We start from the raw sequence: 15,095 nt of genomic DNA, 5'->3' as shown, positions 1-15,095 counted from the left end.
AGCGCTCATAAAGTTCAATAGCGCTCAAACATGCCCCCAATAGCGCTTCTTCATCAATAGCGCTTAAACTTGCATACAATAGCGCTACAACAAAACAAAAGCGCTCAAACAATGGGGCAATAGCGCCATTGCGGCACAGTAGCACTAGTTCATGGAGCAAAAGCGCCAAAACCGTAGTTCCAGCGCTCTTGCTCTGACTTGACTTGGACTCAGCTAAAAATGTATCAAAAATGCCTAAAAATTAAAAATTCGAATTTGCATACCGCTGGTCCGTAGTCGTCTGGGCGCTGGAACCGTCGGACTCACTCAAATCTGTGTTCTGCAATCGGTATCGGCATCCTAACTGTTGCTCGCTCCTCCAAATGTCACTATCAGAGCTCTGATTTCACACTGGTCGCAGTCACAAATGATCTTGTTTTCACCCCTTTCACCCCATTTATACCCTTCGCCATCACCATCAACATCACCATAACTTCCCCTCGCTCACCGCCGTGGTCCCCGTGAACTTCCCGAGCCCCCATTTCTCCATTTTACCCCCGATTTCTTCTATTTTTCACCTGTATGGCTAACTACTCCTCTTCTAACACCCTGCCAATTTTCATTCTTTTTCGAGAGATCGCCCGATTTTTCAAAAAAATTCAGCCCATCTCTCGAGGGGGCATACCACCCATTAAATTTACATTTTATGGGGCATTTCTTCACACCAGTTTTTCTTTCTTTGAAACGACGCGATAAACCGTACCATCTCAAAGAGGGGCAAATGTAGTCACACAAATCTATCCAACTTATTTAAATAAATATTTGCTATTTATTTGATTAAAAATCCACTAGCCATCAATTAATTAAATTAATATTCAATTAATTCATCTCCAAACATTCTTCTATTAATTAAATAAATTATTCAATTTATTTTAATTCATTCATTAAATCAAATTCCAATCAATTAAATAAATAAAATCTATTTATTTAATAAAATCCCTTTTTCCTCTTTTAAATAAATTAAATAAAATATTTATTTAAATCATTATCCCCACCCCACTTGCATTTTCCTACAAATGCAACTTGCACACATTTATTGAAATAAATGAATTTTTATTTTAATAAAATCCTATTTTCCCTCACCCACCAAATCCACTTGCAAAAATCTAATCCCCTTCTAGATTCTTCTAACCCCTTCCTAATTAGCCTAATCCATCCCCTAATTATTGTCACATTCCTAAGCAAAATGGAGTCACTTCTCAAAGACTTCAAAAGTCTTTGAAAAGCATTTAATGCTTTGTGTGTTCAACAAATTAACCCCCCAAAGTCTTCCAAGACCACTAATGGCTCTTACATGACCATTTATGGCTCTTACATAACCATATATAGTTATTTCAAACTTGTCTCCCCAAACATTTATTGTTTTGACCATATTCATCCATTTCACATTTGCACAAGAGTTTATCCATTGGATAAAAGCTTTATTCTTTGAATAAAGAGTTTATTCATTCAACCATCCTTGACTTTAACTCCCAAGGTCATATCAAGCATTTAATGCTTATTCCCTCCCCTCTCAACCTATCTCACATTGACACTTGTCATCCTGAGATTGGGTTGAAAGCCCTCACATGGATTTGAAATCATTCAATCCTGATCCTTGTTGAGATTACTCAATCTCAACCATCCATTGCTCCATTTTTCCTATAAATAGAGCCCATTTCTTCATAATCCAGATCCTGAAAACTTGTATGCATTTAACCTATAGGCATTTTAGAGAGCATTTAACAGAGCAAACTCATATATTGTCATTTTGGTTAAAATAAATCATTTTAGTATCAATAGCTTAATATTAGCTTCTTTATTTACATTTAGAGCAATATTTCAATCTCAATCCTCCATAAGCATCCATAGTGCAAAAAGTTGCTGAGAGCTACACTATTTTGGAACTTGGAAAGGAGAGGAACAAGGGAGAAGGAACTAAGAGCATGCTAAGAGGCATTTGGAGATGCCTCATTATCTTTGTTTCATTAGTTAGAGATATTAGCATGATTTTAGTCTCTCTTGATATGCCTGTTTAGATTAGTTTTTTTATTGACTAACACTAACAGTTTCTTGTCTTGTGTGTGGTTTATCTTAGACTAACCTTGTCCACTTTGCAGGGCATCATTTGGTGAACCTGACGTGAATCCAAGCACCAAAAATATCATTTTTTTTAACCACTAACATGTCTGAATGTTGAAAGTGTTACACAGGTTGCGCTTTGGCACTATTGAACTCGTTCTAGCGCTATCGACACTTATGCTTTTAGCGCTATTGTTCTTACAATATCGCTATTGTCTCAAGTTCAGGGCTTTTGGAACCGTTTTGGCGCTTTTGACGTTGTTTTGGCACTATTAACCCTTTTTCAGCGCTTTTGCCTCTCTGTCTTTCCCCTTCTTTCAGCGCTTTTGCGTTAAATATCGCTTCTGTTCAAACACAGACGAGCGCTATTGTAACAGAATGTCATAAAAATCACCTTGTAACCAAAAAAATAAAAAAAATAAGGCTTGTGGAAGCCCCCCTTGGACATAGATTTTACTAACCATTTGTTGTTTGTGCAGGTTTAAAATTCACCATTAAAAAAAAATCACAAACTTGTCTTTTGGTGCTTTTAAAAACTTGTATGCATTTAACCTATAGGCATTTTAGAGAGCATTTAGTAGAGCAAACTCATATATTGTCATTTTGGTTAAAATAAATCATTTTAGTATCAATAGCTTAATATTAGCTTCTTTATTTACATTTAGAGCAATATTTCAATCTCAATCCTCCATAAGCATCCATAGTGCAAAAAGTTGCTAAGAGCTACACTATTTTGGAACTTGGAGAGGAGAGGAACAAGGGAGAAGGAACTAAGAGCATGCTAAGAGGCATTTGGAGATGCCTCATTATCTTTGTTTCATTAGTTAGAGATATTAGCATGATTTTAGTGTCTCTCTTGATATGCCTGTTTAGATTAGTTTTTTGATTGACTAACACTAACAGTTTCTTGTCTTGTGTGTGGTTTATCTTAGACTAACCTTGTCCACTTTGCAAGGCATCACATTGTATCATTTTTTTTATTTTTTATATGCACTTGGCATCTTATCCTAGTCCTAAATAGGGGTAGGACCAAGGTGCCATGATCTGGTCCCCCCTAATATGGGCCTTCTTTCAACCTTTGTCCTATTTCAAATTTGGGCCAGATTCCTCTCTCTATGTTGGCTCATGTCACGAAATTAGCAAATTTTTCCACGGGCAAGTATAAAAGGAGGATTTCCCCTCTCATTTGAACATACACACATATGAAATTCAAATTGACATCAAGCATTCAAGCATTCAAGAGCAATTGACCATCAATCAATCTTCCTTCAAGCTTTAGAGTAGCAATAAAGTCAACATTCAAGCATTGAAGTAGACATCTTTCATTCTAATTTGTTGAAGACTTCATCAAGCCCTAATTTCATGTGGAGACAAATAAAACTTCACAAGGAGGTATACCACTTAATTTTCATTAATTATTCAGCATCTTCCTCGAAAGGAGAAGCTTCTATTACAGCAATTTCAATTATCTTTATCTCAATTTCATGGTTAATTCCAAAACAGTAGTTTGACCTAAGGCAATCCCCTATTCCCAACCAATCTCCCTTTCTTTCTGTGTTTAGGGAAAAAATATGGATTTGTGATTCTTAGAATAGGCATTATTTGCAAAGATGAATCAACCCTCTTTGGCATGCGAAAAATTAGGAGGAACTAAGGCAATCCCCTATTCCCAACCAATTTCCCTTTCTTTCTATGTGTAGGAAACAAATACGGATTTGTGATTCTCAAAATAGGCATTATTTGCAAAGATGAATCAACCCTCTTTAGCATGTGAAAAATCTAGGTGTGTGTCTCGGTCCTGCATCTGTAGCTCATTGTTTCCGCATATTACTTTCATTTTTCATCACTTTATCTTAATTCGGCATTTCAACTCACAAAAAAGGGCAAAAAAATTCACACACCCTTAAATCCAATTAGTATTCAATCCTTATCATTTCGGATTTGTGACTAAATCTATTGGATTTTCCCCTCTTTTTAATGTAATGGCAAATTAGTGATTTTCATCCCTCTAATGGTGGAAACCCTAATTTTTCACCCATTACATTTTGGTGAACCCAACTTTTGAAATTTCTACTTCTGATTTATGTTCTCAAAACTGAGTGTTTATGCAATTTGAAATTTAAATTTTCATTTACAAGTTTGATTTCCTTGAAAATTTTAAAAATTTAGAGGTTAATTTCACTAAAACCATAATTTTTAAATTCAAAATTAAGTTTGTCAATTGTTTAATTTAGATTAACTATTTCATATCTTAGTATTTTTCAATTTTAAAATTCAAATTTTCCCCTGCAAGTCAAATTTCAAATTTAAATTTAAATTTTAAAATTAAGTGATTAATTTCAAAAACCCTAATTTTAAAAATTTTAAAAATTGAGCTTGTGGGTTGTTTAAATTTTGAATTTTATCATTTTAGAACTTCCTCAAATTCAAATTACAATCTTAGATCAAACTTCAAATTTAAATTTTAAAATTAAGTGATTAATTAAAAGAGACCTAATTTTTAATTTTAAATTAGCCTTGTTGATTGCCCAATCTTGGATTAATTATTTCAATTTCCAAATTTCAACCTTAGATCTAATTTTAAATTAAGAGGTTATTTTCACAAGGCCCTAATTTTAAATTTAAATTTCTATTGGGTAATTTTAATTTTTTAAATTTAAATCTCCTAGTGGGTAATTTTAAATTTAAATTAAGAAGTTATTTTAGCAAAGCCCTAATTTTAAATTTAAATTTCCTAGGGTGTTGCATAAATTTTCACAATTATTCTTTATCTTTTCAATCAATTTTTTTTTTTTAATTCAATAATCGTTTTTCTAAAATTTTGCATTATTCAATTATTTTGCAAATTTCTAATTTCCCTCCCTTAGTTTGGGATTTTTACTACTATTAGTCCAAACTATAATATTCCCGTGAGAATAAATTATAGAATTAAGGCTTTCCAAGGTTTAATTACAGAGGAGATTGAGCCTAATTTAGATAACTTATTCCATGAAGATGTTGGTGGTTCTTCCAATCCTACAAATGGCCATGTTTATCCTCATTCTTTCCATAATTCTCATGATGTGGATGAATCACTAATAAGGGTTTTCATTGACCAATTGGTGAATATTGACAATCAATTTGAAAATCTTGAACAATGGATGAGTCAACAATACCTGGAAAGTGAATCTCTACTATTAACTGAAGGATTAAAAAGAATGGTTCAAAGTGATAAACTTGGTGTTGATGTGTTGTATGGTATTGCTCATATTGTTGATAATAATATTATGCCTATGGAGAGTTGTGTTGAAGTCCTTGGTTATACACAACTTCCTCATCAAGTTAACTAGTCTATTCCTATGACTACTCCTATGGCTAGTGTTCCCACTTTTACATTCAACATCATGGCTACCTCTGCACAAAATGGAATGCCTACAAAAGCTAGGGGGGCAACTCCTCTAATCATAATTCCTTCATTCCTCCTACTATGAGTCTTTCATTTTTTACCCAATATTCTACCATACATACCTATCATAGTGTTCCACCTCCTTATTCTCAACTCCCGCCTTCATATAACAATATCCTTCCTTATTCTCAACCCCTTCCTTTATTCAAAAATGTTACCCCTCCTTCTCAATCCAACCTGTCCAATTTCAATCCATCCATTGAAGCTACCATCAATAATCTAGCCCAAACAATGTCTTCATTGCAACAACAAATCGCTTCTATGAATCAATCTAAGAATAATGTGCCCGCATTTGATGTAGCGAGCCCATTATCCAATGACATTTTCTGAGTTTTCCATCCTAAACATATGGAAGTCCCTCAATTGGAGCTTTAAAATAGAAAAGGTAATCCCTTGACTCATGTGAAAACATTTCAAACTTTGTGTAGTAACTTTGCTCATGACCAAAGATTATTGGCTAAATTATTACTAGAACACTAAGGGATAAATCTTTGCAATGGTAAATTGTTCTTTTCCTCCTTTTTCTATTACTTCTTTTGAACAATTGGCTAATGCTTTCATTCAACAATTTCACAATAATACTGGTCCTAAGATTACTTTGACTGATTTGATGCATTGCAAGAAAGGTGTTAAAGAAAAAGTGATTGATTTTATTGGTAGATATAAACATCTACATTCTCAAATTTCTTTTCCTGTACCTGATCAAGATATTCAAATAATTTTTATTTCTAATTTGCAAAAAGAAATTAGGGATAAACTTCTCTTTTTTGAGTTTACTTCCTTTACGTAGTTGTGCACAGTACTTCACAATTATCACCTTACCGTGAGTCAATTGGAACAATCATCTTCAATAGCTCCAAATGATAAAAGTGAAAGTGCTCAACAACCTTTTGTGAAGTTCAAACCGAATAAAGGATTCATCAAATTTAATGACAACAATAACCCTCAAGTAACAACTGCACAATAGTTGTGCCTCCTTTGTCCAAATACTTTAGAAAATAATTTACTCTCTTAATGAATCTTTGCGTAGTATTATGTTGCAATTGTTACAAAGGAATGTGTAGAAACTTCTCCCTTTAAACCAATTGATACAACTAAGCCTTTGTCACCTGCCTTTGATTCCAAAGCCTTTTGCCATGAATACCATCGTCAACCTATCCATGACACTGAAAAGTGTTTCTCCTTGAGGAGTAAGATTTGAGACTTTATTTATAACAATACATACATGTAGATGGTGTGAATGATAAATGAAATTAATCAGTAGCTTCTCCTAATCAAAATCTTCAAATTTTCAATGATCCTTTACCTTCCCATTTCACTAATGTGATTGAGACTAGTCGTCTTGCCTTCTCTCCCAATGATCTTGGGCTTGAGTCTAATAATGTGGTGAACCTTATTGATAAAAATGAACCTCCTAAGAACTTATGCATTACATTTGATCCTAGTGATACTATTGAAGCACCCGAAGGCCAATTATATATCACTACGAGAATCAAAGGCAATACTCTCTTGAGGGGTCCTCATTGATCCAGATTGTATGGTTAATGTGATAATTGAATAATTTATTTATACCTTAAAATTGCATCAAGTGACATATGAGAAATCTAATGTGGTGATTAAAATCTTTTATGGTTTCTCTTGTCCTGACATTGGTTCTATTTCTCTTCCCGTTGAGGTTGGTACTAAAGCTTTAGATGTTAACTTTGCTATAATTCCTACATTGGAACAATTTCCTGTGAAGTTGGGGCTTACATGGATCTCTTTCATGAAAGAAATCCCTTCTACTATTCATAAATGCTTGAAATCCCCTCTTGATGACAAGACCATAACCATTAATCATAGCATGTACCAACCCACGACTAGGCAAAGAGATGTTTGTCTTGATTATTTTTGGTCCTAATAATTCCAACCTCTTAAACCTAGAAGTGATTCTCTTTTTCAATATTATCAAAAATGGAAGAATGAGATGATCTTATCTTTGAGTGAACCTATAAATCCCAACACTTAGTCTTCCTCCGACTAATGATCATATGCCTCTTCTTAAGGATAAGTCTATTCTTCCTCCTAAGGATAGAGATATTATTTCTCCTAAGGAAGAATCTATTCCTTCTCTTAAGGATGAGTCTATTCTTCCTCCCAAGGATAGAAAAGTTCTTCCTCCTAAGAATCAATATATTCCTCCTTCCAAGGATAAACATATTATTCCTCCTAAGGATAGACCTATCCCTCCCCCTCATGATGGAACTAGTCTCCTTCCTACACCTCCCATTCCTCCTTTATATGGTGTGGTTTTGCCTCCTACATCTTACAAAGGGAAGCACCCAACATCTCCTATTTGTCAACCTAAGAAACATTCTCCTATGCATCCTTCCTTGAAAGAAAAACATAAGCCTACGCCTGATGAACCTAAATCTTCACAACCTTTAGCTAAAACTAAAACAAATTGTTGTGCAAGAGAACGACGATGAAGAAGTCGTGTGAGGGCTCATGAACTTTCTTATCAAACCATTACTTCCCCAAAGACACCCACTCTTAATATGATACCATTTTCTCAACCTTCTTCTAACCAAAAAGCTCAACCTAATTCTCCAAGATGTAAAATGATTAAGACAAATGATGGTTCAAGTTGTATTCCTATTAAAGCTCCATTTTTTGTTAATCTTGATGAAGAAATAGGTGACAATGTTGTTCATGATGAAAATGTGGATCCTAATATTTCAAATGATGAATATGAATAAGTTGATGTTGACAATGATTTATCTAAACAATTTTCAAAAGAATTAATCCTAGCTCCAAGGAACAGACAAAGTGACTCATCATAAGAGCATGGTCCTTGATTGGAACTTGTGATAGCTCCATCTACTATGCTCAATGTTTCTCCTCTTGCATGTCGTCCACCTTACCTAAACAATAATGAGCAAGATGGGGAGGCGGATGGTTTGCGTGATTAGCTTCATTCAAGTCGTAGATTCTCTCTCTCTCCTTTCTTGTTTGTTTGTGATATTCTTTTATTCATTTCTCAATTCTTCTATTTGTTGTCCCGAGTATTGTCTACTTGAGGACGATGCAAAGCATTGAGATCTTTTTTGGTCTCTCCCATGTTGACTCAAAATACACATGTTTCCTTCTTCCATGGTGATTTTTCTTTCTTTGGGGGATGAGGACATTTCTATACATATACATATACATGATATTCATTGTTTATCATAAAAATAATACTCGCCCCAGAGTTGAGCGAAACCATCCTATACTTTGTGTTTTATGTTTAGTGTTCATTATCCTTTGATTTGTCCTCTCTTGGGGATATATTATTGTGATAATATGCTTGTCTTTTTGGGTGTATCCTACCTTAAAGCAATTGCTCTTGATAAGGCGTATGCAATCGCTTTACCGTGGGGGCATACACTTTGCTCAATGATTCTCTCTCTTGCATATCTTGATACTTAAGTTACTTAGCCTTTTTCTTTGTAATTTTGGTATTTCTCTTTCCATGACTCATAGTAAGAGAACCTTACTATTTTTTAGCCATCATTCTCTCTTTCTCTTTCTCTCATGATGTACCTTTTATCTTGTCATTGAAGCTGTAAGATCCTAAAGTCCATTGGGGCTTGGTGTATCTTGCCTTCTTGGTGACATGGTGACAATTTTCAATGTGAACCCTTTGTATTGTACTGAGAGTATGATTGACTTCATACTCCCGCTAATATGGGAGCTAAATGTAGCATCCTAAAATTGCACCCTTGTACAATTTTAACTGCATTGGGTCCCTACCTTAGCATTTGCACCCCTTGGATTGATTGGGACCTGATTATGCTCATGCCCCTGATGCATTGCATCATTTTTTACTTTTTCTATGCACCTAACATCTTATCCTAGCCCTACATATGGGTAGGACCAGGGTGCCAGGGTTTGGTCCCACGTAATTTGGGCCCCCTTTGAACCCTTTTCCCTATTTCAAATTTGGGCAGGATTCCTCTCTCTGTGTCAGCTCATGTCAAGAAATTAGCAAGTTTTCCAATGAGAAAGTATAAAAGGAGGATTTTCCCTCTCATTTGAACATCCACACATATGAAATTCAAATTAACATCAAGCATTCAAGAGAAATTGAGCATCAATAAGTCTTCCTTCAAGCCTTGGAGAAGCAATAAAGTCAAGATTCAAGCATTCAAGTAGACATCTTTCATTCTATTTTGTTGAAGACTTCATCAAGCCCTAATTCTGTTTGGAGACAAACAAAACTTCACGAGGTATATCACTTAATTTTTAGTCATTATTCAGCATATCCCTCAAAAGGAGAACCTTCCATTATAGCAAATTCAATTATCTTTATCTCAATTTCATGGTTAATTCCAAATCAAGAGTTTACCCTAAGGCAAGCCCCTATTTTCAACCTATTTCCCTTTCTTTCTGTGTGTAGGAAATAGATACGGAGTTGCGATCCTCAAAATAGGCATTATTTGCAAAGATGAATCAACCCTCTTTAGCATGTGAAAATTTAGGAGGATCGGAGCAACGGACGCTCTAGTCCTGACATTTTTGGAGCTTTTTTAAGGATCGGATCTGAATCTGCATATACTACTCAAATCCAGGTGTATGCCTTAGTCTTGCATCTGTAGCTCACTGTTTCTACATATTTACCTTCATTTTTTAGCACTTTATCTTAATTCAACATTTCAACTCACAAAAGAAGGCAAACAAATTCACACACCCTTAAATCCAATCAATATTCAGTCCTTATCATTTATGATTTGTGACTAAATCTATTGGATTCCCCCTCTTTTGAATGTAATGGGAAATTAGTAGTTTGCATCCGTCTAATAGTGGAAACACTAATTTTTCACCCATTACAGCACTTTGGTAAGTTTTTCACATATGGCATCACTGATTTGCTTACCCTAGAAGATCCTTTCCTCATTTTGTTTGATGACATGGATATATTGATGCATCCATTCATAATAGGTGTTAGAGGTAGGAAGCCCTTCCACCCTACTCAAAAGAGTTACCAGGTCATTTACCTCTTCAATAAGATCACTTCTAGGAAAAGTTTTTGTCCATCTGGCAATTGTAGGTCGTGGGGTCTTCAACCAATTATCATTCATGTTTTTCCTACATTTGTCAGAATTCTTGTCATAGTAAGCTTGGACTAATTGCATGGTAATGTCTGAGTACTTTCAAATATTAGGACACTTGAAAATAGTGTCAAAGAAATCTTCATCTAGTCTGATAAACTTTTTACCAGTGGTGTCCTTTATGCTTTTGCTAGAAGGATCAAAGTGTGACAAATTTAGGATCTTGAGCACACTTAGGAAAAGCCGCAACTCAATGGATACCACTATTGATGATGGAATCATTTTTTTAGGATGAAGGAGGTTGCTCAACTCTTTTAAGAAACTCGGCTAGGTCAACACGATCTACCTCAATGTCCCTTATCTAGTCTATGTTTGATGAAACTGGTGAAGGCAGGAAGACGAGATTTGGGTCTTGCTTTTTGAACTCCATGGTCCTTCTTTCTTGGAGATGCCTTTGTCATTTGTATAATAAAAACATTGGAACATGGGGAAAAACCATTAGTACTGGAGAAGCATAATCAACCAACCATTTTGTTCATTTCGAATTGAACAAGCTCCCAAATGTGATGCATTTGATGTCATTAGAGTTTCAAAAACCCTCCTTGTATCATGATAATTTAAAAAAAAAATTGGGCCTACAAATCCTATTTACGTGTATGCAATTGGTGTAATTCGGGTTCATACACCTGAATTACACTTTTGACAAAGTGTTGTTCTTAGGTGTGGTTTAGGTTCATAACCTCGAACTGCATCTTAGGGAAAAACAAAACCAGGCATAGGTCGGGCCTACAAGTCTCAAATACACTAAAATGAGTGGTTCACAGGGTAAGGCGGGTTTATAAACCCACTATACACTTGGAAAGGGGAAACTCAAAACATGGTGTAAGGCAGGTCTATAAACCCACCATACACTACATGGCAACAAAAGATGTTGTAAGGCAAGTCTGTAAACCTGTCATACACTTGAGATATGGCATGTAAGGTTGGTAAGGTGCAAGGCAGGGTTGCAAATCCACCATGCACCAAGTAAGGTTTTCGATGCATGGCGAGCCTATGGCCCTGCCCTACACCATCCACACATAGAATGGTAAGATGACAAAGGAGGTGTTGTGTGGGTTGGTGAACTTGAAATCCACCACAGTTTGGTTTAATTTGGGTTCACCAACCTGAACTCCACCAAAATGGGCAAACACAAGTGCAAGGTGAAATGCATGGCGGGGTCGCAGGCCTGCCATGTACCAAGGTGACCTAAGGTGCATGACTGGCCTATGGCCCCACCACACACTATAGAGAGACAACTATGGTAAAGGGGAAACGTGGAGTGCGGGTTAATGAACCCAAACTTCACCAAAATATTTGGTAGTTCAAAAACACTATGAAAACAAATGGTTTAGTCACGATGATAGGTTTCACTTGGGTCCATAGACCCGAGCAACGCCACAAATGTGGTGTTGTTCGGGTTCATGAATTCAAATGGCACCGCAAAAGGAAAAATGTTGCAAATCAAAAGGAAAGAAAAGAAAACACATCCACATTCAAATCATTCTATTCAAAAAGATAAAAGGGTTTTCGAACCCTACAAGATAAATCAAAAGAAAACATACCATAAAAAGATGGCGAAGTCTCTATGAAATCCGAATTGAAGCTTCTCCTCTCATGAACTTGGATAGCTTGAAAAGAGAAAATCAAAATCCAAATGTAGAGAAAAAGGATATAAAACCAAAAAAAATGTTTCCTATTTGAATTAGAAGGGTATGAAATTAATATCTTAAGTGCCATAAATACATGCAAAACGGATTTGTAAACCCAATTTGCATCTTGAGGCACAAAAGGTGATAAAGAGGTGTAAATCGGGTTTATAAACCTGATTGACACCTAGAACTCTCATTTGGTGTAAATCGGCTTTATGAACTCAATTTGCACCTAAGATTTACATTGTGTGAAAAATAGGAAAACCAAGTGACAATCACGCATTTGATGATGAAGACATCTCAAAAAGCATGCATAGATCTTGAAATCCACTAATTGGCCAAAAATTTGTAGGGTTGCCTCAGTTTTACTCGATGTTAAAATTGAGGATAACAGGGGGTTAAATAAAAAGTAGAGTTAATTTTCATACTTAATCTTTTGTGAAGAAAATTTGTGCAAAAAAAATCTCCTCTAGAAATTTGATTTGTGGATTGGGGGAGCAATTTTGAATGGATTGGAGTGAGGTCAAATGCATTAGGATGGGAATGGGGGAAAGGATTGTATTGTTGCATAGATTCGAGGTATCATTTTGAGTGTGTGAAGATATTCCATTTTGAAGTTTTACCTAAAATGGAGGCAAGTTCCTCATTTCTTCTCCATTTCCTTTTAATTTTTTTACTTAAATTTTTGGAAGGGTTGTTTTATTAGGAAAATCATTTCCTTTGCCTTTTTAATTAAAGAAAATGATTCATTGGATTATTCGTATATTTTTTTGTAAAAATTCTAAAATATAGGGTTACCATGCCCATTATTTTGTAGAATGATGAAAATACAAATTTTATGATGAAAATGGGGTGTTGAGCACTTTTAAACCAAAAGGGTATTCTTGAAATTTTTATTTCAGAATTTTAATTTTTTAATGAATTTTGAAGCTATTTTAATGAAGGTTGAAGAACATTGTTGGTATTTGACTTTTTGCAAGATAAAAGATGAAAATGTGAATTTGATGATGAAAATAATAATGGATTATAATGTGGACATATAGATATTTGTAGTAAAATGTGAAATTGGGTCCGTTTGCATCATATCTTATGTGATCTTTATGAATTGAGAAAATTTTCAATGTGATGTGAAAACCTGTGAAATGGCATTGTTTATTTTTTATTTTGTGTTTGTTGGTGAACATGATAAGCCTTTGTGTAGGTATTAGAATCAATGGTGGGATTAGATTCAATGAAGATCAGTGTACAAAGGGTCCGCTATGATAACACATAGGGAAGATAAGGTTAAAAGTGAAAACTAATGAAATGTGATTAATGATGAACAACAATAATGTGTGTCTATCTCATGCCTTGAGTGCTCGTAAAGACTCAGGATGACTTGGGAAGACTTGGTCGTCCATGTGGCATTTATCTATAAAGTTTGAGTCTCCTCATATGTTAGAGGGGAATACTTGGTTTCACATAAGTCATCCCTTCGAACTACATGATGTCACTCCCCTCTCTTGTTGTCTAATATCTAACCCTTGAGTAGGTGAGTAGCCCCTGAAAGATGACCACGCCTTTCCTATGGGTGTTGACTTATTGATGCTTATGTGATTGCCATGTATTCTTGGCTATTGGATGTGATTGATATCCCTCGTGCTTGTATGATGTGTATTTTCATGCATGCTTTGTGTCTGGTTGAGTATATTCACCTCTCCTCGTGTGTCCTACATGTATGAGTGCTTTGACATTGTGACAATCTCCTAGTACAAAGGAGTGGATCTTTTCATTCCACATGGTTGGGTGGCATGGTTACCACCATTAGGGTCTGGAGGATAGCAAACCCCAACCTTGCTCAATGGATTCCTTCTCATGAATTTTCTTATGTTCTTCAATTGATTCTTGTGATATAAATTGTATATCCAAAGGACATTTAAGTCCTCTTATATTGTAATTGAAATATTCTTATGTGAACCTCTTGTGTAGAAGGATAGAATTGTAATTGGTTATTGGTTTGTGTGTCTCCTTGTTAGAGCCAAGCACAATTGTTTTGCGACTTAATCAAAATTGCTTATGTTTTGCTAAGGAAAATGATTGTAGAAACATGTTTTTGGGCTTAAAATGAATCTAAGGACTCTTTTTGTCATCTTGGATGGTGTTGTAGACCCACCATGCCCTCGTCATGTGTTCTAATAGTGTTCCAAGTGGCGTTGTTAAGTTTTTGGGTCAATTTAGACCCTCTTGTAAAGTGTCACAAATGTCAAAATGTGTCCTCATTGTGTTTCCTTGCATCTTATGGCTTAGGTAAAGAGTTAGGAATGTTAGTGAGGTCACTACAAACCTTCCTTCTCCTTTCACATTTTGGATGTGTATAGCACCCAAGGGAGTCATTTGTCAATTTCTTTCCCTAAGTTACTTTTTTTCATTTTTGAGCTCCTATGACATTGTAGGCCCTTGTGGGTGTGACTTCTACATTTGAGGTATCCTAGTGACCAATCCCTAACTCCAAAATTCTCACCAGTTAGGACACTAGCACTAAAGTTGGACACCACTGTGTTATTAGGACTTCAATCTATAGGCAAGACTACAACACTAAACCTAGGCACCAACAAGTTTCAAGGAATCCAGTGCTAAACTTAGGCATTTGCATGCCATCCTAGTGTCCCATCCAGGCACTAGTGTCCCCAAGGTGTCCAATTTTGTAGTTCGATTGCTTGAAACTTGTTGTCAACTAATCATCGAAGTGACCTAGCGTGTGGAAGTTGGTTTCCTTGGTTTTTTAAGTCTTTCTAGGCCATCATTATGATG

Source organism: Cryptomeria japonica, chromosome 8 (assembly GCF_030272615.1).
Source record: "Cryptomeria japonica chromosome 8, Sugi_1.0, whole genome shotgun sequence".
NCBI classification, from domain to species: Eukaryota; Viridiplantae; Streptophyta; class Pinopsida; order Cupressales; family Cupressaceae; genus Cryptomeria; species Cryptomeria japonica.
This window is presented reverse-complemented; position numbering follows the sequence as displayed.